Source organism: Dromaius novaehollandiae, chromosome 12 (genome assembly GCF_036370855.1).
Source record: "Dromaius novaehollandiae isolate bDroNov1 chromosome 12, bDroNov1.hap1, whole genome shotgun sequence".
Classification (NCBI taxonomy): Eukaryota; Metazoa; Chordata; class Aves; order Casuariiformes; family Dromaiidae; genus Dromaius; species Dromaius novaehollandiae.
The window spans coordinates 3,480,981-3,505,339 of NC_088109.1; the positions used below are offsets into that span (position 1 = coordinate 3,480,981).

General features: G+C 44.4%; 1 long non-coding RNA gene across 2 annotated transcripts in view; it reads left to right on the top strand.

Moving 5' to 3' along the window:
* The window catches only part of LOC135329582 (uncharacterized), a 35,315-nt gene extending 28,612 nt beyond the window's left edge, over nucleotides 1-6,703 (top strand). The window contains exon 5 of one of the 2 annotated variants that reach the window (XR_010391143.1): nucleotides 6,488-6,703. This is a non-coding gene — a long non-coding RNA (uncharacterized LOC135329582). Of the gene's footprint in view, nucleotides 1-5,669; nucleotides 6,089-6,487 lie in introns of those variants that run through there. The other variant, XR_010391142.1, reaches the window with a different exon arrangement.
* The last annotated feature ends 17,656 nt before the right edge of the window (nucleotides 6,704-24,359 follow it).

Here is a 24,359-nt window from a genome sequence, read left to right on the forward strand (position 1 = left end):
TTTGCTTGCATCCTGAGCATGTATAGGAAGAGTAAATGTGACAACCTATTTTGGAGACATGGAGGGACAGTCTCCCATCTACAGTTTTCCCATTCTTCATGGATCTCTGAAGTGCCTAGAGCTGATTCTTGTATTTGGCATCCTCTTTTTTCTTTTTTTTTTTCTTCCTGCTGTTTTTCCTCTCTGCTCACCTCTGCACTGCCAATATGGGCTTTCTTGAATTTACTTCCCAAAGTCAATCAAGACAGCATATCTGGTGCCTGTGGTATATATAGAAATCTAAAGCGCATAGCTTTTCCACACCTACGAAATTAAGTGTTAGCTCCTTCATGCACAGATTCCTGCAAAGAGCCAACACCCTGAAAGGAGGATGGCAACTTCGCTGTGTTATCACCTGTCTGGATACTTAGCTAGGATCCAGTCCAAGTTTTAGAAACAAACTGGGCCAGCGCAGCAGCAGATGCTGTTCCATTGAATTTTTGAATAAAATGTCACTGTGTGTTGGCACAGTAAAAGGCATGTTGCTTTTAGTAGACTGGCCAGCAAGGACAATATTTCTGGCTGGATACTGTGCAATTAAAAAGCAAACCCATGTTTTATGTTTGTATGGTACCTGGGCTTCTTGTCTGCCTGCGCTCAAGCAATCTGTCAGGCTGGCAGGGCCTGCCTCAGAGGTTAATGCGATCTCGGAGAAACTCAGTGCCAAGCAGAGACTTAAAAGCACAGCCCGTGGAGGGCCTTTTCCACAAAATTGTCTTCCATGGACGCTGCATGCTAACGTCTGCTGAGACTTGTATTCCTGAGGCAGTAGTGGCCGCTGCTGCCGCTGCCTCCTCCTCCTCTTCTTCAGGTTTCTCCATATTTCACAGGATGGAAAGGACACGTCTTGCCAGCTGAAGGAGTTTTGTGGGGAGCTATGACTTCCTCAGTGCCCGTGCAGGCAGGTAAGAGGCTACCAGCTGCCCAGAGCATCCCCCTTAGAAAGGGGACTCTGTTGGCTTTCCGTGAGCAGGAGTGACCAACCTTGTGGAAGCCCATGGGAGATTGCTGGCAGGCACTGGTCGCTGAACAGGCTACTGAGAAACAGCTTATGCCCCAAAAGTGCTCCGCTCATCAGCGGCATGGATGAGTTTGCGTGGGGCAGCACAGCACGGCAAAAGCCATACGTGCAGCCTGCTTCCTGCCAAGCTTGATACGGAGGAGAATGAGCTCTGAGTCGAGCAGCAAGCTTTGAATGTGGCTACAAGGGGAGTGTGAGTGATCTCGGTGTCCCTGTGCATCAATGAATGCTCTCTAACCTCTCTGTTCTCCAGCAGCACCCTCTGTCCTCAGATCTGCTAGTTGAAATCTAGAGCAAGCCACAGGCAGCTGTCACATCACACTACTGCCTCTTGCAGTAAAGTTTTTTCTTCTCCTGAATGCATTGCTTTCTCAGAGCAACCTTGGATATGGTAGATTTTTAAAATAATGGGTTCTGGGACTTTCCCAAAATAGTAAGGTTTCTGCAGTGCACGCGATTGTGGTAATCCCTGCTGTGCGTGTTGAGCAGATCTGCAGCAGCAAAACGCTGAGGCCGGGTAGAACGTCTGGTGTCTCTTTGGCTTTTAATGTCATGCTAGTGCCACTATTATAAGCTGCCATTCACCTGTCTGGTCATCTCCAGTCCTCCAGGATGCAAGTCTGATTTTGCAGACAAAGTGACACCTACAAGTGCGTGTGCCTATCTCGTTGCTGTGTTAGATCCCTGAATCAGCCCTGTGTTAGATTTCCAAAGGAAACCCTGAAATAAAGTTGCCAGAGCTAGGAGTGAAAATTGCATCTGATTTCAGGGCAAAAGAATTACAACAACCACTTCTTGAGCAGTGCGTATCTAACGAAGGCTGAACTAACTGATCCTCTCCTCCCTTTCCCCACTCTTTCTTTTAATCTTCTTGAAGTTCAAATGTGTATTGAAAAATCTTGTTTCTCCTTCCACCCTTCAGAAAAACAAAAGCCTTTACTGAATGCCTGTTGAGAAGTTGTCCCTTAGCAATGTCTCTTAATTCAGGCTTGCTTTTTTGGAGTTCACAGATTCTCTCTGATTGCTGCACTCGCTGGAAGCATGACAGCTCCCGGTGAAGTTCAGCCCAGCGAAAACATACTGCAGCCAGGAGCAGCACCTAGAAGAATAAGTCTTCCCTATGTTGCTTTCTTTTTCTCTTCTGCAGTCCAACTAGTGTGCTTCCTCTCTACTTCTGTCTAAAGAAGACATAATTTCTTTCTTTTTTAAGCTGGAAACTTTAGGAAATGTGTTCTTGTTTTGCTTGAAGGTAACTAAAAATTGCCATGTTAATTTTAAGTCCAGTGTTGAATAATAACTGCCTGGAGGTTTGTTACTTGTGCAGCAGGTTGGTGCTTGATGTGATTTTAAAAATGACCAAGATGTAAACCCCTGAGAGCAAGAATTTACAGAGAAGAGATAAGAGAATTTTTATTAATAGGAGAATGAACTTGCCTTTCAATTTGCTTATTTCCTTAATGTTATCTGGGGCCAAAAATGTCCCCAAATTTGGCATTCTCTCAGCAGGACTTTCAAGGGCAAATATTTCCTGAAGTGCTGAGTAACTGATCTTATCCCCTAGCTTTAGAGGAAATCCTGTGCACTCCCGTGAAACGCTCTCTTGTTTAACTCTGTTCCACCATCTACTAACCTGGACTGTAATTTTCCAAGTGAAGCATCATGGGGTCAACACTTAAGACACAACACACCAAAAAATGTGCCAGAGGCATCCTCCATGGTGGAGTGTGGGCTGCTTTCTTCAGAGAGGTCTCAGTGGGCCTTTCAGGGGCATCTGGTTGGCCAAGCATACCCTAGTGCTAGCTTAGTGCCTAAGAGTACTGAAACTAGTGTCCTGGACAAGTCCATAGGAAATTAAGTTGAGACACTTCCGACCACTGGGCTTTGTGGGGTGCCCAAAGAGCCTTTTCCATAGCAACTTATATTTCACAGTGTTGGCTATTATAAAATGGTTTCTCTGAATGATGCATGAGGCTGAAGTTTGGAAGGAAATATGTAGGAGTATATGCTGGGAAGTTTCAAGCTTAGAATGTAATTCCTTCACATAAAGATGCATTTTTTTTCATGTTGGTTGTTCTAAGGTAGATCTGATCTTGCAAGATAGGGAGAGTCTTGCCTTTGAAGCAGAAAGGGAAATAAATATGCTCAGGTCAGGTGCTGCTGAGAACTGGCAGGCTCTGCTAATGGCTGGGTATTGCTCTCTCCTTCATGCTCATTTCCTTCTTTGAGCACTCAGGATTTGCTCAAGGCAGTAATGCAAATAACTAACGAGTGGGGAAGCACACAATTTAAAAAAAAAAAAACCCAAAACTCCAGAACATTCATGAGAACGTTATGCAAACATCATATAACCACTGTTAATATGAATGGTTTGTTCTAGGGGGAAAACGCAACTCAACCGAAGTGCTGTGGGAGGCCAGGGCCTCAAATAGCGGGTCCATTTTGGAATCTCAGCCCCTGGCTCTTGTGATTACCAGTACACGTGTATGCCATGTAGGCAGGGTTTAATGAGAAGGCTCTCTGCAGAGCAGAACGTTCTCTTGTGCTTTGTCTCCCCAACCCTTGGCAGCTGGGGCTGTTGATTGCAATGGTCTCTGGGGACTATGGTGATGGCACAAACGTTATCAGTTAAGTGAGTTTACTTAAGTCTCTTTGATCCTTTAAAAATATCAAAAGCAATTTAGATGTTTATGGCACACTTAATATGCTTAAGCTGTTATGCTACTTTTATATTGTGTCTGAAAATAACATGCATTGTATTGCAAAGAGCAGGTCATGATATTGGCAGCTGATTTTAACTCTTGTGACCGTCTCTTGCAAGTCTGATAGTAATGAATAGCTCCAGTGTTATCCTTGCTACTCACAGTGCTGTAACTGAGAACCACTTTCTTTCTAAATAAAACTTTGGGGAATAATGTGTAATAAGAGCATGAGAAGCAGAAACAAGTGCTGTCTCTTGGGAGCAGCACGAGCTACACTCTCTGCAGCCGTGTTCATAGAAATCCCCAGCTGCAGTGGGTGCTAAGCTAATCCGGGCCCCTGGGTCTGGCACCCTCCAGGGCCCACCTGTACAGCCCAAGAGGCAGGGGCAGCGCTGGGCCCCTGTCGACTCTGGTTGGTGCAGCAACAGCATCCACACGGGTTGGCAGCCAGAGCGTGTGCCCGGAGTCCCTGTCAGCTTTGCACAGCAGTGCTAAAGCTGATGTGGGCCTGCTGTAGGTCCCCAAAGGAGGTGATGGCTGTGCACCACTTAGAGAAGGCTGCACGAGGACATCTCCAAACGCAGGAGTGGGTTTGGGTGCCGCCAGCAGAGGTGGCTGCTCTGCACCCTGTGCAGGGGCTTGACCGCTCAGACAGGGCTCATGCATCCTTTTGCCGTGGTTGTATATTCCTCGTGCCAGGGCTTGGGAAACCCTCAAGGGAGCTGTTGCCAAGAGCTGAACGGCACCAGGAATGTGACAGTCTCGCCAGAGACTGTCTCTCTTGGACGAGCAACCACCAAAATAAGCTGGCAGTAAAGGATGGGGCCACAAGGATATAGGTGACTTCCGTCCTTCAGTCCAAATGAAACCAGTGCCCTGAAATACTAACAGATGCCTTGCTGCCAAATTTAACTTGGATGAGAATTAAAACTAGGTTCTTGATGGTTTGTAATCACATAACATCTCATGACGGTTTCTGGAAGTGTGTAGCTCTTAACCCCGGTGTCCTGGCCGCTTTCCAGCTCCTATAATTGCCGTCTGTCTTTCTCGCCCCTTACCTCTACACCCCCGTAGTTTCAATTAGATAAGTCATCCTTCGCTTCTCTCCAGAATAATGCATGCGTCTGTGATCTCTCCACAGAAAAAACTCCGACACCCACTGCAATCCTTTTTTGTCCAGATATCATTTGTTTTATGTTATGTTTTTGTTACTGAGCTGGTATCATCATGTCAGCGTTCCTGGTGGAACCTCTCTAGCGCTGGGGCCTGAAGGTTTGTAGGTGGTGCAGCACACAGTTAATAATAAACAGAATTTTTTAAAACTCTCGATCTAATCATTTATGTAGACTTGTACTAGGCTTCTCGGTAGTGATTTTTGTCAGGAGGATGTCCGTTAACTCATTTATACATGGTAATACAAACATCAGAAGTTACAGTTCTTAATGACTCATTTCTGGCCGCTGCGTGGTTTTTGGGGCAGCGTTTTAAGTGCTGTAGAGATGCTCGAGTGGCATTTTTCTTGGACTTGAGCTAACAGCAAGCAAAAGCGCGTAGCATTGGCCGAACCACTGATATTGAAGGTGGTCGGGGAGACGGATGACATTGCAGAGGAGCAGCTGCAGTGGGGCCTGGTGTGGTGGCGAGAGGCTGAAAGAAGCTGAGCTTCGTGCCGTTCCCTCACCTGGCTCCAGCTGTGCGTGCGGCTGCCCCAGCCTAGCCTGTCCCGTAGGAGGTTTGGAAGTCTTTAAATGGCTTTGCTGATTTTTCCCAATATGCTGTGTCAGCACCGTGGAAAAACAGTCCGAGTCCAGGGGCTCTCGAGGTATGTGACCGGCTGGGTGTGATTCCAGGGGCCGTGTCCAGTACTTTTCAAAGACGACTTTTTTTTTTTTTTTTTTTTTTTGCTTCAGCAAGAAAAGCAAGTACTTTACCCTTGAATGTGAGCTGGGAGTAGATGGACAATGATCTTCCTCAAGCAATGAAAAAGCAGCAATTCTCATCGACGGAGAAGTTGATAAACGTTGGGAGGCTGTTCCATGACTGCCATCTCCAGTCCGCTTGCCCAGCGCTGGTTGTAATTCAGCTCAGGACATTACAACGTCTTATGTGTCCTGACCTGTCATTTGAATGTGTTGGACAGAATTAAATGCAGTCCATTTCAGATGTGGTGAAGCTGATCTTTACTTTATGCACTTGGCTGGGATCAGCCCAGGATTGTAGATTTTTGGAACGAGCCTGTGCAGCTACAGTATGCTAATTGTGTGGTACTTAAATTTGCTCTATGGAATATGCAAAAGGTGCGATGTAAATAAGAGATGACCAAATACAATAATGGAAGAAAATAAACCAAGAAGAATAAATTGTCCGCAGAATCTCCTAGGAATATACTGTTTGCTTAAGGAGGAGAGTTTAATTAAACTCTAGAGGTGAAATACATCCCTGGGGAGAGGGCCAGCACATTGCTTATGAATCACAGAGTTGCACATTAACCTGTTTTTCTTCTAGTTGGTACGCATCAGTATGGGATAAGCTTTTGCTTCTCTGGTCACTGAGGGAAATGAATCATCCCCCCTTGGTGTGGGCTGGGAAAAAGGTGGTCTTCAGGTGGGCAGCTGGTTTTCTCCCCTTTGTTCCTCTCTCTCTAGCCCCTCCTCAGAACCCAAATCACAGAAGCTCAGTTCATTACCCGCTTAGTTCTGATGATCTCTCTCCCCTTTCTGTTGCTCAGGAGAGTTGGTGAGACCCACTCGTGACTACAAGAACTCATGCGTTGCCAGCAGGCCCTGTGGGAACTCTGAGCACCGTGCAGTTTATGGGAGGAAGCACGGAGGCAGCACACAGAGATGTATTTGAGCTCCACCGAGGATTGGAGGCAAGTGACCTACCTGTCCCCAGACAGCCATGCAGACGGTGTGTCAATGGGGGGATCAATCTCCACCTAGAAGGGAGGTAGGGAAAAACACAGTATTTACCCTGTAGAGTGCCTAGCATCTGCTGTGTGTTGCAAAGTACTCTTAGTTTTGCTGAGAGCCTATGGAGATGCTGGAATAAAACCATTAGGAAGTTGCGTCCGCTCCCTGCCTCACTCTATGCAGAGTCTGTGGCAAGTATAACAAAACCAAATGTGGCCCACTGAGATCTTTCTGCTCCTGGGGGGACTGTGCAGGCTGCAATAACTACGAATTTGATAAAAATTAGTATAGGGAAAATCTTGATCTATTCCAAAGCAAACTATGCAAAATGGTATGTTATTGCTCAGATCTGGTTCCTGTGTTTTTTCAGAGAAGTGTCTTATCAAGCCTGAGGAACGTAATATTGAATGTTTAGTGTAGGTGGAAGGACATAATTCTGCTTCAGATATGGTTAAATAATTAAGTATTTAGGAAAAGTCAGTTCTGTATTATCTCTGACGAGTCTTGCTGGTAAGACGCACAGTACCAGGAAAAGCACTGGAATTGCATAGGCAAAAAATTCACACCTGGAGATTGAAGCAATATCAGTGAGAACTTTTTTTGAGGGTGAATGGAAGAGACGTGCCAGAAAGCGAAATCCTTCTGGCTAGGAACTACCCTAGTGATAATGAACCAAACCATTAAAATGCTACTCACAGCATTAGTTACAATAAATTAGGTACAGTGTTAAAGTAGCTTGAAAGCACCCTTGAAGTCACTGCTTAGGTTTTTGTGACAATTGAATGTTTTCTTGACTTCTATTATCCTAGGCTTTTCCAGGAAAAAGGGCTTTTATGTAAGTTGAAATAAACTATCTGCGCATGTGTGTGTACAGTGGCTGTACACTGCGGATCTGGGAAGACCTGAGTCACTCCTTCCCGTATGTCCTGTATGGATGGGCTCTGCGGGTGAAGGTGGAGCACCAGAGTCCTGACCAGACAAACCAATCGATGAACCACGGTGAGTCCAGCATTCTTAAGATGGGTCTGAACAAGTTTATTAAACCTATGCTAGCCTGAGCTGAAAAATCCCTCATGGATTGTACAAACCCGCATTTTGTTCTAAGTAAAACCACACCATAAACATGAGCAAAAATCCACATGCATTACTTATATTCAATTTAATTTTTCATACAAGGAAACATTTCAGTAAAAAAAAAAAAAAAAAAGAAAAAAAAAAACCCAAAATTGGAATGGTCATTCTCTGTGCACGAGGGCTTTGCAATGCAGTGTGTGTGAAAACAAGTGCAGAGTGTGGCGTTTCGGAGAATCAATGAGGCACATTATAGAAACTCTGAGCAGGAGTGTTTCCAATCCATTGTGTACTGGTAAGTCTGGGAACAGATCAATGAGTTTATATCAGCATTCAACAATACCACTACATCTTTCTGAAGTAATTGGGCAATTCACAGAATGAAATATGCCAGCTGTGGGTGCTAATGTTCGTTTCTGTAAGAGGATCATTTATCTGGTATTGAGGTATTCTATGGAGACTAGGCAGTCGCCCTTCTTTTTTTGAGGTAGTTCGCTTCCTTTTAAGGTTGCAAATTGAAAACAGACTTCAAAATGACAGCAGAAAGGAAAATGTTGTTTTTCATTACTTCATCACTGTTGAATAGAGCATTCTTAGGCTGGGTCACTTCTTTGTGCCGGAGGACTTTTTCAAAGGAGGCCTGAATCTTTCATGCTCTGGTGGTTGCAATACAGATGGAACAGGAGACGTCTTTATGCTCACTATTCATGTCTTTGCATGCTTAGAAGTAAGATGTGTTTGGCTACTAGTGACATGGGGCTATTTTAATTTGATTCTGCTCTCAGCCCCCTGCCCCCCCGCCTCCAGCTTTGACTCTCAGCTGTGAATTACTTCATTTGTAAGGGGATGAGGAGGAATGGGAGGTATTTGTGCTCACCCCAGCACTAGCCCTGCTCCAGCTGCCCTAGCTGGTTTGCTGCTGACTTATAATGGTCTGAGACGGGCCATAGCCGGCTTCCTCAGGGCCAGGAGGGAAGGTCTTCTCTCTAGGTCTGTGGGCTGAACAGCTAGAGACCTTCTGCAGTGCCAAGAGAGAAGCCCTCTGCAAGGGGACCACAGCAAGCAGTTCTTGTTCTCAGGCTGCAATTGCTGCAGCTGCACTGACGGCTTGTGAAAGGGCTCCCAAATGGTGACACACGTGCCCTTTCTCCAGGCTGTGAGAGTCAAAGCACAGCTCCGTGCCGCACCGCTCAGCAGGGAGCCGAGCACCCTCGCACAAGCGGAAGCAGCTGGGGGTCACCAGGCTTGGTGCTGGCAGCTGCTGGGGCCACCTCCCATCACTGTCACAAGTTGCCTGTTCTGGCTGCAGCCCTGGGGCACTCGCCTTCCCTCGAGCCTCAGGGAGATCTTTCCCGACTGCGTCAGGATGCTCACAGTCCCTCCGCGTTACCTGCATAACCTGCGAGCAGCTCTCTGCAGGGAGCATGGTGCTTGGATCCATGCACAAAGCACGGATCACCCGGTGAAGGTGTAAGGGGGTCCCGTGTCACGCAGTGACACAGCCATAGGCTTCTGGGTTACGCCAAGCTGGCGAAGCGAGGAGGGTCTGCGTTATATTAATGCCCTGTTGGAAGTTACAAGGTGAACACCACTTCCAGCTGTGTGATTGCAAATGGTCAAAGCTCTTCAGGGCTGTGATTTGCCATGGAAGTCTGGAGGGAGGTGCTTGGAGTAGCAAAGCATGAAGGACCCTGAGATGCATCACTGTCTGACCTTGGTCAGCAGCTTCAGCTCAATTTTGTCGTGTGGCCAGTGTCGCGCACCTGGAGAGAGGTCCCAAAAATTCTGTGCAACATCTACTTGTTGCTTCAGTCATGCTGAATATTACTATAGCGTAGGAGTAATCCTAGATCAATTGTGGGCATCTCTAATATTCAGTGACTATTCATGGTGTAAACTATGTAAAGTGGATGCAAAGTCTGGGCCTGATGAAAATTATAGTGCTGAAGGGCAAATGTTAGTGGTCTGTTAAAAAAGATGTAGTTCTCATGCTCAACATGAAGGGCAGCCCCCTGGAAGCTCTATTTGCTTTCTTTTGCAAAATACTCAGTGCTCCTGAAAGTCCAAAGATAGATATCAGCTTGTGAAATGGTGCTGGAAGGGAAGTGAGACTTGTGCCACACTCTAGCACAGTTACCTTTAGTCCTAGTCAGAACAAGAGAGGGTGTAAACAGCTCTTTCAACCCGAACTGATGTCTGGGAGGTGAATTAAAGCATATCAGATTGGGCAGCAAACGTGAATGCTTAAAAGCAAAAATTGACTAAGAAACGATTAGGTTAGCTTAGGATATGGAAGGTCAGGGTTTAAAAAACAAAGCAAAAACAAGTACAAGCAGCTGTAATGGTGTGTCCTGGCATTTGCTAAATGCTGTTTGTCTCTGGAGAAGGGGCACCGTGGGGGTGGATGGAGGGTGTTCGTGGTGCTGCTGCGCGGAAGTTGGAATCAGAAACTGAGTTAATCTCCAGAATTAATTCCTGTTGTGGAGCTGTTCCAGTAACTCCTCTTTCTCTGTGTGTTTTTTTAATCCTTTAGGTTGATCTAATGGTCCTTTCCTTGCTCACTGACAGACAAGACTGGAAACTGGTGGTTTGGCACTTTATAATTCTTCCACTTGCAAAGGTGCCTGATACCAGTTTTCGGTGGGCTCAGGCATTGCTTGTAGGAAGGGCATGGCACAGCAAACACAGAACCATCCTTCCTCTCTTATCTTTATTTTGATACATGTTCTGTATTGAATGACTTGTTTAGATACATTTCTCACAGTTCAGTGCTTGGATGGGCAAGATAGTGAAGTAAAATAATAGCACGATGATATCTTTGATTCCGCTGAGCTCTTGTCTTAGAGCATCCTATGCAAAATGTCTCTAACTTATGGATGTCTAGCATAGCAAAGCTGCAACCATTGCTAGTGGAAACACAGATCCAGAAAGAATATTAAACATTGTACCACTGGGGAATTAAAGCAAATTATACCCTATTTCATGTGTTGGGGTAGATTATTCCTCACTGTGCCAGCAAAATTCTTTATTTGCCTCAATCAGGAATTCATCCAAACTCTAAATTCTGAATGGCTCCAAAATAAAATCCATTTAAGCTGTGCCAAATACTTACTGTCACTTCTTCCATGTCATTCAGAAGGAATCCCTTTATTTTTCTCATAACTTAGTTACAACTCTTGCAGTTCATAAATTGAGAGGGGGTTGCTGCTTTGTTATAACATGAATTTTACCGTGTATTTAAGGTGTTTGCTTTGACATCTGCTCCAAAAAAGTTAGTCACGAGCTCTGGAGAATGAAGTGTTATTTCTTTCTACCCAACTTAGTCCAAGCTGCTGTTACATTATGTGAAAGAAATTGCCTCTCTTATGCTATATGCAGCATAGAGGCTAAGAGCGCAGTGGGTTTTGGCTAATTTCTGTAAGCTTGCAGCGTGGTCTAGTTTCTAATGCGGAGCCGATGTTAACTGCTTGACATTTACTGGAGTGCTTGATATGCAAGGTACATACTAAAATAGAGATGAGAGAGGATACTGTCCAGGAGGTGTAAGATAAGTTTGACAAAGAAGCTCCCTTATCTCGCCCGTAGACGAAGCAAACCTGGCCGCTGCGCGTTGGCCCCAGCTGGCAAAGGCAAGGCTGGATGTGCTGGCTGATATCCGCTCTTGGCTCATATGGTGGCATAGGGGTAACTGCGGAAAACTCAAGTTAATAGTGATAACTCACTACCAGCGATGTGCAGGGAGCGGGGTGTAATGCGTCCTCTCCCGTGGTGGCCTCAGGCTTTGTATATTGTATTTTTTTCTAGGATTGTTACTTCCATTCATTTCCAGGTAGAAGAGGGAGTGGTGTTCCCGACGGTGCCTTGCGGGGCGGTGAGAGCTGCTTCTGCACGTGCTGCGGTGTGACGGGGAAGCGCTCGGCACCGCTGCTCACCTGCCCGGCGCGTGCGGAAGGGGCACTGCGGGGACAGGGGCACTGCGGGGACGAAGGCACCGCTCTGCTCAGGTGGAAAGTGTTATTGGCATGGGGTTTGTACGGGAAGGAAGGAGGGTAATGGAGACAGGTTTTCCAAATGGCTGAACTCTGCCTGGCAGCATAACACAAACACATATGGAAACGCAATGCTGTGATACCAACTCATCGTTTCCCAGCTTTTAAGCACAGCTATTTTGGCACCCATATGGTGGTATATGCTGGCCCAGGCTGTGCTGCTGCTTCGGGTGGTCGTGCTCACACTGCTCAAGTGGTCTGTAGAGAAGATGTTCCGAAGTGCATCGGGACTGATTATGTGCAGTGGAGACCAGGCTGCAAAGACGTGTGTGGGGCATGAGGGATGCTCAGGGAACCGTATCTGAAAGGTTGCCTCTCCTCCAGTGTAGAGCAGAGAGGCTGGGAGAAGCGTTATAGTGCTAGGGTCTTTTTAAAGCCTCCAGCATCTTCTCACACTACGTTACATAAAGGACATGCAGTGTGGCTGGCATAATGGCGTTGCAGTCTGATTTTCTGCCTGATCATGCAACTCCCGGGGCAGGCGCAAGAGGGTAGACTGCGGGGAGGAGGCATTGTCCGGCTGTCACTTGTTGGTTTTAACTGAAATTAGCTTTCTGCTTCCCTGTCTCTAATTCCCTCACTGTCTGGCTTAAGGCAGTCAGAGATTTTATTTCCTTACCTTCCTCACAAAATGGGACTTAAATTGTTTGAGCTAGAAGAATTAGACTGGGACAGATGGCACCACCTGCTGCCAGTGCTTTACTCTTTGCAGGCTTCCCAGCAACTCCGAGTTGGTCTCGGGCAGGAAGGGAAGGAGACATCATTTACACAGTCTGGTTTATCTACTTTCCTGAAGTCTGCAGTGAGTAACCGTATTATTCTGCTGCTTCTTCCCACTCCCTCCTCTAAACAATACCTCCTCCATCCACCTCAGATGGGCAAGATAAGGTCCTTTTTCCTTTAAGGCCTCGTGGCCTTCAGGTGGCTCTTGCATTTCTGCTCTGACTTTCAGATCACGCTGCCAGCTCTGCCCCTTTCCAGATATCCCTTCCCCTAGTTGTGACATAGCCCTAAATCAAACGCAAACAGAGCATACTCGAATTTATCTGAATTCGCCCATGTATCTAAAACTTTAGTGAACGTGATTATGATCAAAACGCAATAAAAAAGCCAGTTGCTCTTCAAATAAATGAATTTAACTAGAGCAGAATGAAGATGGAAAAGTCTTACATGGGAAGCTCACCAGATCCTCAGCAGGTAGAAATTCCTTAGCTTCGTTCTGCTCAGCGGAGTGACGCCAGCTTAAATCAATGCGAGGATCTAGCTATTGTATCCAGTTACTTGAAAAATATTCAACAAATTGTGTATGTATCTCATCAAGAGCCCTATCAAACATGCCAGGTGGGCTGGCAGTCTGGAACTACCCAGGATTTTTCAGGAAAAGAATGGCAATATCCCCCAAATTTGTGTGAGAGCAATATGCAGGCAGAAACAAGTGAATTTTTAATAATTACAAGTGGTGGCTGACTTTTTTTTTTTTTTTCTTACTTAAAAATGGAAGCTTCTAAAATGTGGAGAGGCATCTGTTGTTGGAGGAAATGTGTTTGAAAATATGGTGTTTTCTTTGCAATGAGCAGAGTAATGGGTGTTAATGTAGCAGTGCTTAGTCTTTATGTTCCTTGCTTATGGAGCATTCAAGAGAAGAGCAGTTTGTCAGGATTATTATGTTAAGAGAACAGCAGCAGCACTTTGAGGGGAGGACTTACTCTAATAAATAACCTTGCAAAGAAATATTAATTCTAATGGATTTCCTGTGTGTGCCATATGGGTGCAGCAATATTCATGAAGTATCTCACCTGATGATCCTTCTCCCAAGTAACTGCAGAAGAACAACAAGCTATTGGAGAAATATAGCTTTGTGTTTTAAAAAGCAAACAACCAAAAGCATTTGGACATCTGGGCCTAAGGTAGGCAGTTTGTTTGTTTTTTTATCTTAAAAGCATGTAGCTATCTTAATCCTGGTGGGCTTTGCCTTACATCTTTTCACTGGATCTTTTCATAATTAGCATAATGACTCCCATTATCCGCTCTCTTTAGATTGCAGAAATCACCCACCTTGTGATTTCTTCAATAGCTTAGCAAAGAGATGCTTCTGTCCATTCTGGCTTCTCTTTGCTGGAAGTACCTTAAAAAGTAAAACGTAAAATAAAGCCTGTAGCCTCTGTAAAGTAATTATCTCGGATGGAGAGCAGGGACTTGAAAGGGCAAACCGATGGTATTTGAAGGCGTACGATGCTGTCGCTGATCTGTCCCCTAGCTACAGGTCCCTTGCTTCGAGTCTGGCATCATAAAAGCATGTAACAACAAAAGCTCTTTTTGGTTTTGATGAGTTCAGCTTTTCACTGTGTTTTGGGTTATAGTTGCAGGCTGATTTGCTTTCCCTCATGACTCGTAGACCTGGGGCCCTTTTTCTTTCTGATAAATTAACAGGAGATTTGGAAAAATCATAAGTGGAAATAAGCTTCTGCCGTATACAGGAGCAGTCTCTCATTCAGGCGTATTATGTTTGTCTCATTAAACTTCTCTGTACGCTTTTCTTCTGATGCTGCATCCACTTAATCTTTGCCCTGTTGATTTAATCTAAAAATACATGTAGGTTTCTATCTGTGTAAACCTGCGAGAAGAAATTGGTGCAAAAAGACCTGTTTCTGAAGGCTAGAGAAGACATGCCGTTTAAGTTGAATCCCAAACACTAAGCACAATCTTAACGAAAACTGTAAATTGAAAAGCTGGGTCGTCCATCTGGAGAAGGCTGCCTGATGCATTCATTTCCCATTTCAACAGCTTTTTCCACCTGCTAATGATCCATTTGCCTGTTAGAGGCTACCCTGCTGATTGTAGTGCTCCCAGGAGAGGGCATTTCAGTTCTTTCTGATTGTGGGCTGCATGGAGCTGCAGTCACAGTAATTGTCAGCAAGTTTCAGGGTAATTATGACCCAGCTCATAAGGGAATCATGGCTTTGCATCCAGACGGCTGTTCAGAAGTGAGGGGTGAACAGAAAGGTGCTGTTACTTTGGGGGTGAGGAAGGCACATTCCCAACTGAATCACGCCATCCAGAAGTTAAGTTTTGGGAGCTTTCACACTGTAGCTGAGCTGCATGACTCCCATGTTCCCGCTCTTTAAAAACCTGATCTCTGGCTCTGTCTTCTCTAGTGCTTTGGGAGGTGTCCTGCCTGATAGGACCAGGGATGCCGTTTCCTGCACTGCAGTAGTAACTTAACGAAGAACTTACCTAGATGAGGAATGGGCTCACGGTGTCTGTGAGAAGGTGAAGGCCACTGTCAGAGGCAGCTATTGAGGTTGCTGTAGAGATCACAGGGAAAAGATGGTACCTATGTTTTTTCCACTTCAAAATATACAAGAAAAAGTGAAAATTGGGCACTTGGTAACATGAGGGTCCAATCCTTCAATGGACTATCCAGTCTCAATTTTTAGTTACTAGAGCAGCTGAAAGTGCCATTAGAAAATGCTAAATGCTAGAAGAACAGACAGAAGTTTGGCAACATTTTACTACAGTTCTTAAAAACTGTTTATTTTCATATCCTTCAGCTTGGTATTTCATTGAATACAAGCTAGAGCCTTCTTTAGGCTAAAACTGATTTAACACTTGGTTCTGAGGAAGAGTTGTTTTGTCATAGAAAAAAACGGCATTTCTCACTCTGAATTGTCAGCCAAGCAATGAGAGTATCTTATGAAGTGTAGTGTGCACTTGAACTCCATATTTGACTGCAGGTCCTCTGAGGATTGACAAATGGCGTTATGGGCAGTGTGACCCACTGAGTATGTTGCAGATTGTGGTTGTCTTCTACCATGAGCTTCAGCAGTTTGTGTCACTGAATGGTGCCCCAAACCATTCTCTGAGACAAAAATGAATAATTCTGCCTGCCCTAAGAAAGAATGAAAAGTTGTTTTAACCTCTAAATATTGTTACTATTATTAAAGCATCTTCCTTTTTTTTCTCCTTCTTGTTCTTGCTGTTCTCAGGAAGTACTAGTTATGACTGCATAAATGACCTTTTTTATTGCTGAGGAAAGTGTCAGTTTTGTTTGAATTTTATCAAATATTTCTTTTCATTAAGATGAAAAACATTACAGAAATGAATTGGGATCAAACCCACAATACAGTCTGGAGAAAAGTTGTTTCCGTTTTCAACATATCTTTATCATCCGTAGAGCAAGGGAAAGGAAGAGGCAGATTTATATGGAGAGAGGTGCGATGGAGTGCAGATACCCTTTTCCTCAGACACAGTGGTTGAGGGATGAGGGTATTTGCAGAAGATGTGACAAGTTGGTACCTGAAAGCACTGGGACAGCCAATGTCTTAGCTACCGTGCTGGAGGCTGTAGGTTTGTTCTGTCTTCTACTGTACTCTTCCAGGTTGTCTAAAATACTTAAATATTCATGAGAGTAGAACTGATACCCTGATGTCCTGCCTGTTAAGTAGATGCTCTAATCAGGCCGGAGCGACTTTCTTTTCACTGCCGGCTCAGCAGCTATTAGTCTCTGTTACAAACTGGATGAGATCCAGCCGGAGAGGCTGAGCCATTCGTGCCACCCTGGAACAAGGCCCCCGGCGCTTTGTTGCTGCTTCCCCAGGCTTCGGAGGGACAGCCCCAAGAGATTCGCTGCTTCTCTACAGAGGTTTCGTGCTCACCAGCTGGCACAGCACAGCCTCAGGACACCCTCCAGTTTGGTAGGAAAAGCACTTTCTGGAAAAGCAGAGATGTGTTTCAAATCTCTAGTACAAATTGGACAGAAACTTCAGAGTCTGAGTTTTCCACATACTGAGTAAATATTCTCATTACTGCAGTGTTGGGTGGAGGGGGCTTTTTGTCCTCTTCAATTTTGTGAGTCTACCTTGAAAAGAAAACATTCAGCTGGAAGTTATGGGAGAACCTGGGCTGACTATATAAACACTTTGGAGATAACAGCCAATAACTCCCTTCCCTGGAATGGATTTTCTCAACATTAGGAAGAGCTGCCTCTCCTTTGCTTGGCTAGCTGAAGTTTTGGGGTTAAGTCACTGTATTCCAGGGCTTCTGTCTCTGCCTGCCTTTCTTCTGAATAATCCTCTAAAATCATGTTAGCAGGACTGAGCATTTAGCTTTTCCATGTATGGCCTTCAAGCTTGGTCCGTATGTGATACTGGACTAACTTCTTAACTGGTTGTTTTCAATAATGATATTTATGTCTCTCATAAATTAATTTTTTCCAAACATTTATTTAGGGACCAAAAATAGAGCGAGTCCTGGATAACTTTAGATAGCTGTACTTTTTTAGAAACTGCTATGAGATAAGCTGATTTTTCATTATGTTGCGGAGTGAGAGCAGAGGACCACACATGTGCATCTGACAACCCTGACGTTAAGGAGCAATAATCTGGGTAGCACGTGGAGAATTAGCAAAGTTCAAGGCATCCGGACATAACAGGGATTCTTGTCTTCCATTTGACATTTGAAAAAGTGGTGATATACTGTTTAAGGTAACGAACCAGATATTGCTTCAGCAAGCTCTTGTTCTGGATATTACAGTAACATGTATTTCAGTCAGAAGTTGTAGTCTTATGTCCTTGCAAAATGATAATGGGACAGGCCAAGGTATAAGAAATTTAGGGAGAAAACTCTTTATCATATGGGTAATAATAGCTTCTGATCTTCCTAGACGTTAACTGTTTGAGAGGTCAAGTAGAAATCTTGTTGGTTGTGTTTCCAAACACACACAAAATTACTTGAGAGTAGAAGGGAGGGGGGAGAAAGGACGAAGCTAGGCCTTGGGGAACATTTGTAGTGACAGAGTTTGTTTTTGTAAAAACAAAAAGGCTTTTGGAAAAAAAAAAACACTTTAGCAAAAACAAACAATAGGGAAAAAACCCAGCTAAGGTTACCCAGGCATTCACCTTATCGTACAGGCGTGTAGATGCTACTGCTCTGGTCCATTGCAAGCTGGACAATTCATAGTGTGTGTTCAGGTGTATCGCCTCTGCGGGGTGGAACAGGATCTCAGAAGTCCTCGGGCAGGTAAGAGATCTTCCACCAGGCCAAAGCTTGTGCTGAGGGCCAGAAGCGCGCTCCTGATAGTGACTGGGAAGCCTAATGTCTCCAGGTGCTCCCACACACAGGGAACTCCTGGAGGGCCATAGAGCTATGTGATATGGGCATAAAGCGCTGATGGGGACTGATCACACAGGTCAGTCTGTTACTGTATCAAAGGATGCCTCTGCCTCGGTGTGGTTCGTGGTGCATGCTTATTCGTTCTTACTGTGGAGTGCTCATTTGCTGTGCGGGAAGGAGTACTTTGTCCTGGACTTGTGCAAGCACGGGCAATATGGGATGCTCTTTGGCTTATGCACTAGCTCTCCTCGTGAATTATTTGTCTGCGCATTGCATGTCATTGTCTTCATATAGCTGATTTCTGTGGAGGAGAAAGTGGATGTGGCACCATCAATATTCATCCTGGTTCTTGTAGCATCTGCTTGGAGGAGGGGTTGGCACTGGCAGCATGATGTGGTCAGAAGTGTTTGCTGCTAGACACTTCCCTGTGAATGCAACTTTGTGACGGGCTCCTTGGGGCTTCGACTAGCAGACTGGAGTGTGCACAGGGTAGGGTAGAGGCCTGGATGAGCAAGCCTTGGCACCAGCACTGGCAAATATTGTATTCTTTCCATTTTCTCCCCTAATCACGCTCTTGCTTCCATCCAGCATCCTCTGAAATGGCATTTGCTACCACAAGATGTGATGTCATTGTGCCAAGGTTACACTGCATTTTAGGCAAACTTATGATTAGCCCTGGGTGCCAACACCTGAGACTGCTCAGAAATAGCTGGAAGGTCTCACGTAAGAGAGCTCACGTAAGAGTAACCTGCAATGTCTTTTCTACCCCTTATATTAAGCACAGTATTAATTTTGAAACTTTAGCTATCTATTTCCATACTTTCTTTTAGCTGCTTCTTGACTGGTTTTAATGGCAATGGCTGGGAAAAGCCAATGGGGACTTTCTGCTTGAAATAATCTTTGTTTTTAAAATCTAGTCTTGCTTCTTAAAAATTCAGGACTTCCTAGCACATCCAGACCCATTCTTCTTGTTGGACTGTGCTACGTATAATACTGAACAAATGACAACCTGTACAAAACCTCAGGTGTGGAGTAAAGTAAATGTAAATGCACTAGAGAGTTAGGAAGCTAATCTTCATCTAATGTTTCTTGTACTTAACAGCATTTCAAGAGGCTTTGGGCATCTCTGTTTTTCACAAAGGCTTGTATAAGCATTGAAGTCCTAGAGGAAAGAAACATAATGTAATAAATCACGAGTAAAAAAAGAGATGGAGATGAATGCAGATGAATGACTTCAGGGTTTGAGACTCAAAGGCTTTCACTTAAGTCAAAACAAGGCTGTGAGATATTTCAGTTTACCATACTGGTGCGTAAGACTTGCTGTTGCACTTGGACCACATTTTCAGCTCTGCTTGAGTTGCCTTGCACTGGACCAGAAGTATGAGCCACTTCTGAAGCTTGTTTGCCCAGTTGCTCATGGGCTTCACGTGTACATGGGACATGCAGGTGACGGGGGCCATCACAGGAGCTTCTGTTCTTGTCCTGGTAAAAGAAAAGAGGCTGGAAAAGGGCATGGCACTCTCATTCCCTGATGACAGATGGCTCTCAAAACCAGGTCACTGTTTTAACTCTGTCAGAAGGTCCAAATTGCTCTAACAAGTCTTAGATTACAAGAGGAAAGTGCACAATTTCTCCAAACGTTTCTATCTGACATATTTCATCCAACTGTCCGAGGATCTGAAACCCGAATGAGTGCTGCTGTGCAGCCCTCATATAAACTCAATTGCGATGACCCCCGAGGGGATTAGGGTAAAGCGCGTGTGCTGCCTCTGTGATTGCAAAGACAACCTGCATTTGGGCTGACAACATAACCCTGACAGCCCGGTTCAGTGTTGTGTCGTAGCTATCAAGCGGCAGACAAAGTTGCAAATAAACTTTATCAAGAGATTTAAATTGTTTCAGTCCCATCCAGGTAAACCCCCAGAAATGTATGCTAATAATTTTGCCCTTAAAAAAGTAGAACCCACCAACTGCTGAAACATCTTCAGCAACTAAGACCTCAGATTCTTCCCCAAGGCCGTGTAACACTTTGTTACTTTGCACTTGACTTAAAATTACTCCAGGTAATATATCTTTGTCCTCTTACCTTTGCCAGAAAGGTCAAAATCATTTGCTAGCAGGTGATAAGCTTGTTTCTTATCCAAGGACTGTCAGGAGTGTAATAATTTCTTCTACTTACAAGTAGAGGTCTGACTAGTGTGGGCAAACCTTGTAAAGGATTTTACTTTCTACCTGCTGTGCCACATGTACTAATCCACTTCTATGGGGACTGCTCCTGAGCTGGAGAGAGTAATTTCTGCCACTGTTTAAAAAATAAATAAGTAAATATACCCAATACAGTTAGGTGCATTTCCGTCTCCTTCCCTAGATGTGCTACGGGCCCTGTCAAATTACACCATGTGAAAGGCCAAGATAAGCAGATTTCAGTCCTGCACCAGTGACAGGTTTTGTCTGCATAAAAATCACAGCTTTCAAGTCTATTAACTTGCAGTTCTGGGCTAGAAACCTCTTCTCTATTGGAGAGAGGTCTCGCTACCTACCACATTAATTGGGCGTTCCCTCCCAGCCATAGAAAGTCTCATCTGCATCACAAACGAGCCAGTTTTCAAGTCATTTCTGTGTTTTGTAAATTGGACTCTCAGTCACTGAAGTATCTGGTTTCATTTACGGAAAAAATTATGAAGTAGCAATCAGGAAAGAGAAATAACCTTGCTGGGATGCTTTAATGTGGCGCTGATTGTAACAGCAGGTACAGGCAGGAGAGGTGGGACTGTTTCGCTGGTGCTGGCCTGGTCAGGGCTGCAGACGACGCTTGAAGGTGTGCTCCTTTCCAAGGCTGGGTGTAGGATCTCCCGCGCACGGCTAATCTTTGGGTGTTAGGCTCCGAATTTCCCAGGGAGGGTTTTCTGTGTAAGGAGGAGGTTCAGCACATGTTGGCAAGTGTTCCTGAGATGCCAAGATTGCTAGTTTCTCTTGGAAAATGCTTCTGATTTCTGGAAAATCTTGATGTGCCTTTAGGTGGGCAAAGTACATGGTTCTAGTTGTAGGGCTGCTGTGAACTCACTGTTAAATGCACAGCTTTGTTGGTTTTCTCTGTGCAGCACACATGTAATTCGTTTTATTTGTTTCTCACCTTTTGCTGCAGTGATTTCTGAAGTTGGGCACATTCTTTACACAAAGCAAGGAAGAAAACAGTTTTGTTTTTCATTAGAAGTTACACCCCTTTGGCATGGCTTTCCTTTACAACTGCAGTGATAACTAAGTAATTCATCTTCAGTACAAATCAATAAGGGAATCTTATTTCATCTGTTTCCTTTCATTTTGTTTCTCTTTGCCACACTACTCTTCTCCTGTGTGTCTAATCCTTTTGTTTGGCTGGAGACTCAACCCTGCCAAGAACTGCCTTGGGCTGATGGAGTCGCTCGCTCTTCCAGCAGCTTTTTCCGGCCACCTCCATCCTACTTGAGAAGGGTTGGAGCACCCAACTGTTGTTCCTGTGTGCCTAAGCATAGCCGAGTGTAGCTGCGTGTACGAAGAGTTATCTGAATCTCTGTCTTTTAATTTTGTAACTTGGGGTTTTCTGGGTGGGTGGAGGATTTTGAACACAGGTACTGTATTAGCTGCACTCTTGTTTAACAGGATGTAACACAGACAGTATCACAGCTGGAAGGGAAGTTACGGGCTTACTTCCCTTTGTCCTGCCCAGTGAAGAAATAACCACTCCTTGCATTAGTGGTTTGCTACATCAAATTAAACATAGCGTATACAACTTGGTAGGTATCATTGTTTTAAAATCTTCTGGTCAAAAAACTCCTTCACAACATTTTTCTCGTCATTTTAACTAGTTTAAATGGGGTTTAACTCCCCCTCCCCCTTTTTCTGAATATATTGCTGCCATCAAAGCTTGAAAACTTTCTATTTGGAGATGCTGCCTGAGAGAGAAGCTGAGTGTCTCTGAGGAGACGTCGGAGGGTGTCTCTCTGCCTTCGTTCCCTTCTCTGAGTGAGCGTCCCTGCCCGAAATGCATGTCCCCTGGTACACTGTGGTGCGGAGCTCTGTAAATACTCTGCAATGGCACAACAAAGGGGAAGAATTATTGTCTACTTTATTGCCTAAAATATATGGCTTGGTCATAAAAGAAAAAGGGGGCATGAAGTGCAGAAGGACATCTCCTGTAAAGTGCTAGGATGGCATAATGAGCTGGAAGAGCTTGGAAACAAAATTTCAAGTTGAGTGTCCAAGATTTTCCGCTTTTTGCTTAAAACTTTCTTGGAACTTTAAGACGTTCTTGTCAGTCTTTTCCTAACAGAATCCAGTTTTGGAACCAGCTGTGAGACCGATCTTTGCATTTCCTTGTATTAATTTTCTCCTGTGCAGCATTCAAACGATCTTTTGAGCTGATAAGCAGAACTTCTGCTTCTCCCTTTCTGTGGAGAGCGCTTCTGATGGGCAGTTTATTCTCATGCCACCAAAAGGATGGCTTTTCTTTCCAATTTAAATTAAGAGCTGTTTTAATGAAATAACTGGGCTGTAATTAAAGCTGCCACTTATTAGTCCCATGTCACTTCAGTTGTTGTTGATGGATCAAACAGGGTAGGAGTTTTATTACTGTGAGCTTCCAGCTGGAGAAGCTGTCCGGTGCAGAATACATCTCTACATGTCCATCACATCAGCACTGAGCATTGTTTCTTTAACTGTACATAAGGACATCATTAAGGTTTCCAGAGACAAACTTTGAGATCTAAAGCACATCACACAATACTTCAAGACTTCCAATAAATGCAGTGCAGGCAATGCTGCAAGTATGCTTTTTCTTCTATCGAGTCTTTTATCCATGGTTTTGGGTGTGCTGTGCACTAAATATATAGAGGGAGCCACTTGTGCAGTAAAACATGGGCATTCATTAGCAGTTAATTTGCGATAAAATGCCTAGTCTCAGAGAAGACAATAAAGCAGGCAAAACTAGTCCTACTCCAGCAGAGGACAGGGTGTAGACGTGGCATATCACTGCATATGATTCAAATGTTCAGTACGTGCAGTTTTCTGTAGGAAAGACTGCTGGTGAATGAACTATCAGTTTGCTATTTTTAACTCATGAGTGCATGTCAAATTACTGAGAACAGAATAAAAAAAACATGCTGAACTGAAGAGCATAACCAAGAGTGGATAAACAACTTCAAATTTTTGAAGCTACCTGATGCTGTGGCTGGCAAAAGTCTAAAGCTATTAGGCTGCTCCTAATAAGTAATTGTATTTAGCAAAATGCAACTCTACAGCTTATCCAGCCTACAGGTAGTTTACAAAGACCTTTTGTTTGGGATGTGCTAAGCTAACGAGAGGGATTTTATTTATTTATGGACACTTGGGCAAAGATACTCCGCTTTAAATGCTTCTAAAGCTACCTCTGTGCGAAAAGGAAGCTGAGACTGGGTGAGATATGCAGGTATATCTGAAAATGAATTCTGTGCTAGAAAAAAAATATCTCTGCCAGGTCCCACAAGCAGAAGCCAGGACTGTCTAGTGTTGCTCTATGTCTTTGGAGGGATGAGAATCCCAGAGTAATTGCTGCAATACAATATAATATTATTCTAATATGATATAATATTTAGTTTCAGTGTGGTAGCTTCTTCTGAGCTTTGGAAGGACTTGCAGCCAGACTGTAGAAAATCAACGTGGATGGCTGATGCCCATGCTGTTAGCTGACTGATATGGCATGGACATCTCAGCACTGCTCCTCAAGGGTCCTCTCCCCTTTCAGTGCTAACCTCAGGCTGAATGCCAAAGTGCGGGCGGGAGGACTCTGCTCCTGAATCAGGCGCCTCGTGTGAGAATGAGTCAAAATCAGCGTTCGTCAACAACAAGAGGCTGAGTGGAGCCTTTTAATTAACCTTTGGCCATTGACAATGCACTTCTGATTTTATGTTACATTTTCAAGCTTTTCAACTTTGAGACATAGCAATAGTTTAAAAACAGCCTCGCTGCGCTTCTTGCATACACGTAGGGCATCTGGAAAAAATTCCAGGTGTGAGACTTGAGATAAAATGTAGAGAAAGGGCAGTGCTGTTCTTCGGGAGAATACCTGCTGTCCAGTGCTGAGGTTTTATGTTGTCACCGTTCCCCATTTGAGACAGGAAAGAAAGAATAAGCAAGAATTCCATGTAATAACAATTCCCCACTTTTGTAATGGGCTTCTGTAGCTCGTGGCCTGCTAAACTGTTTACCTCTTGGAGACCATTTCTGATGGAAGGCCAAGGGCAGCTTTTTAGGCTGTAGCTTTTTGCACATCCCCCTCAAAAAGACCCTCCTTTTCTTTTTCTCACCCATTTTGCCACCTATTTCTCATCTGTTTTTGTGGATGTAGTGCTGATGTTCATTGGAGCAGCTGAGGACAGATTCAACCTTAACCTCCCTGCTGTGATTTGGAAACTGCTTTCATGCTCGCGGAGCCATTGTTCTC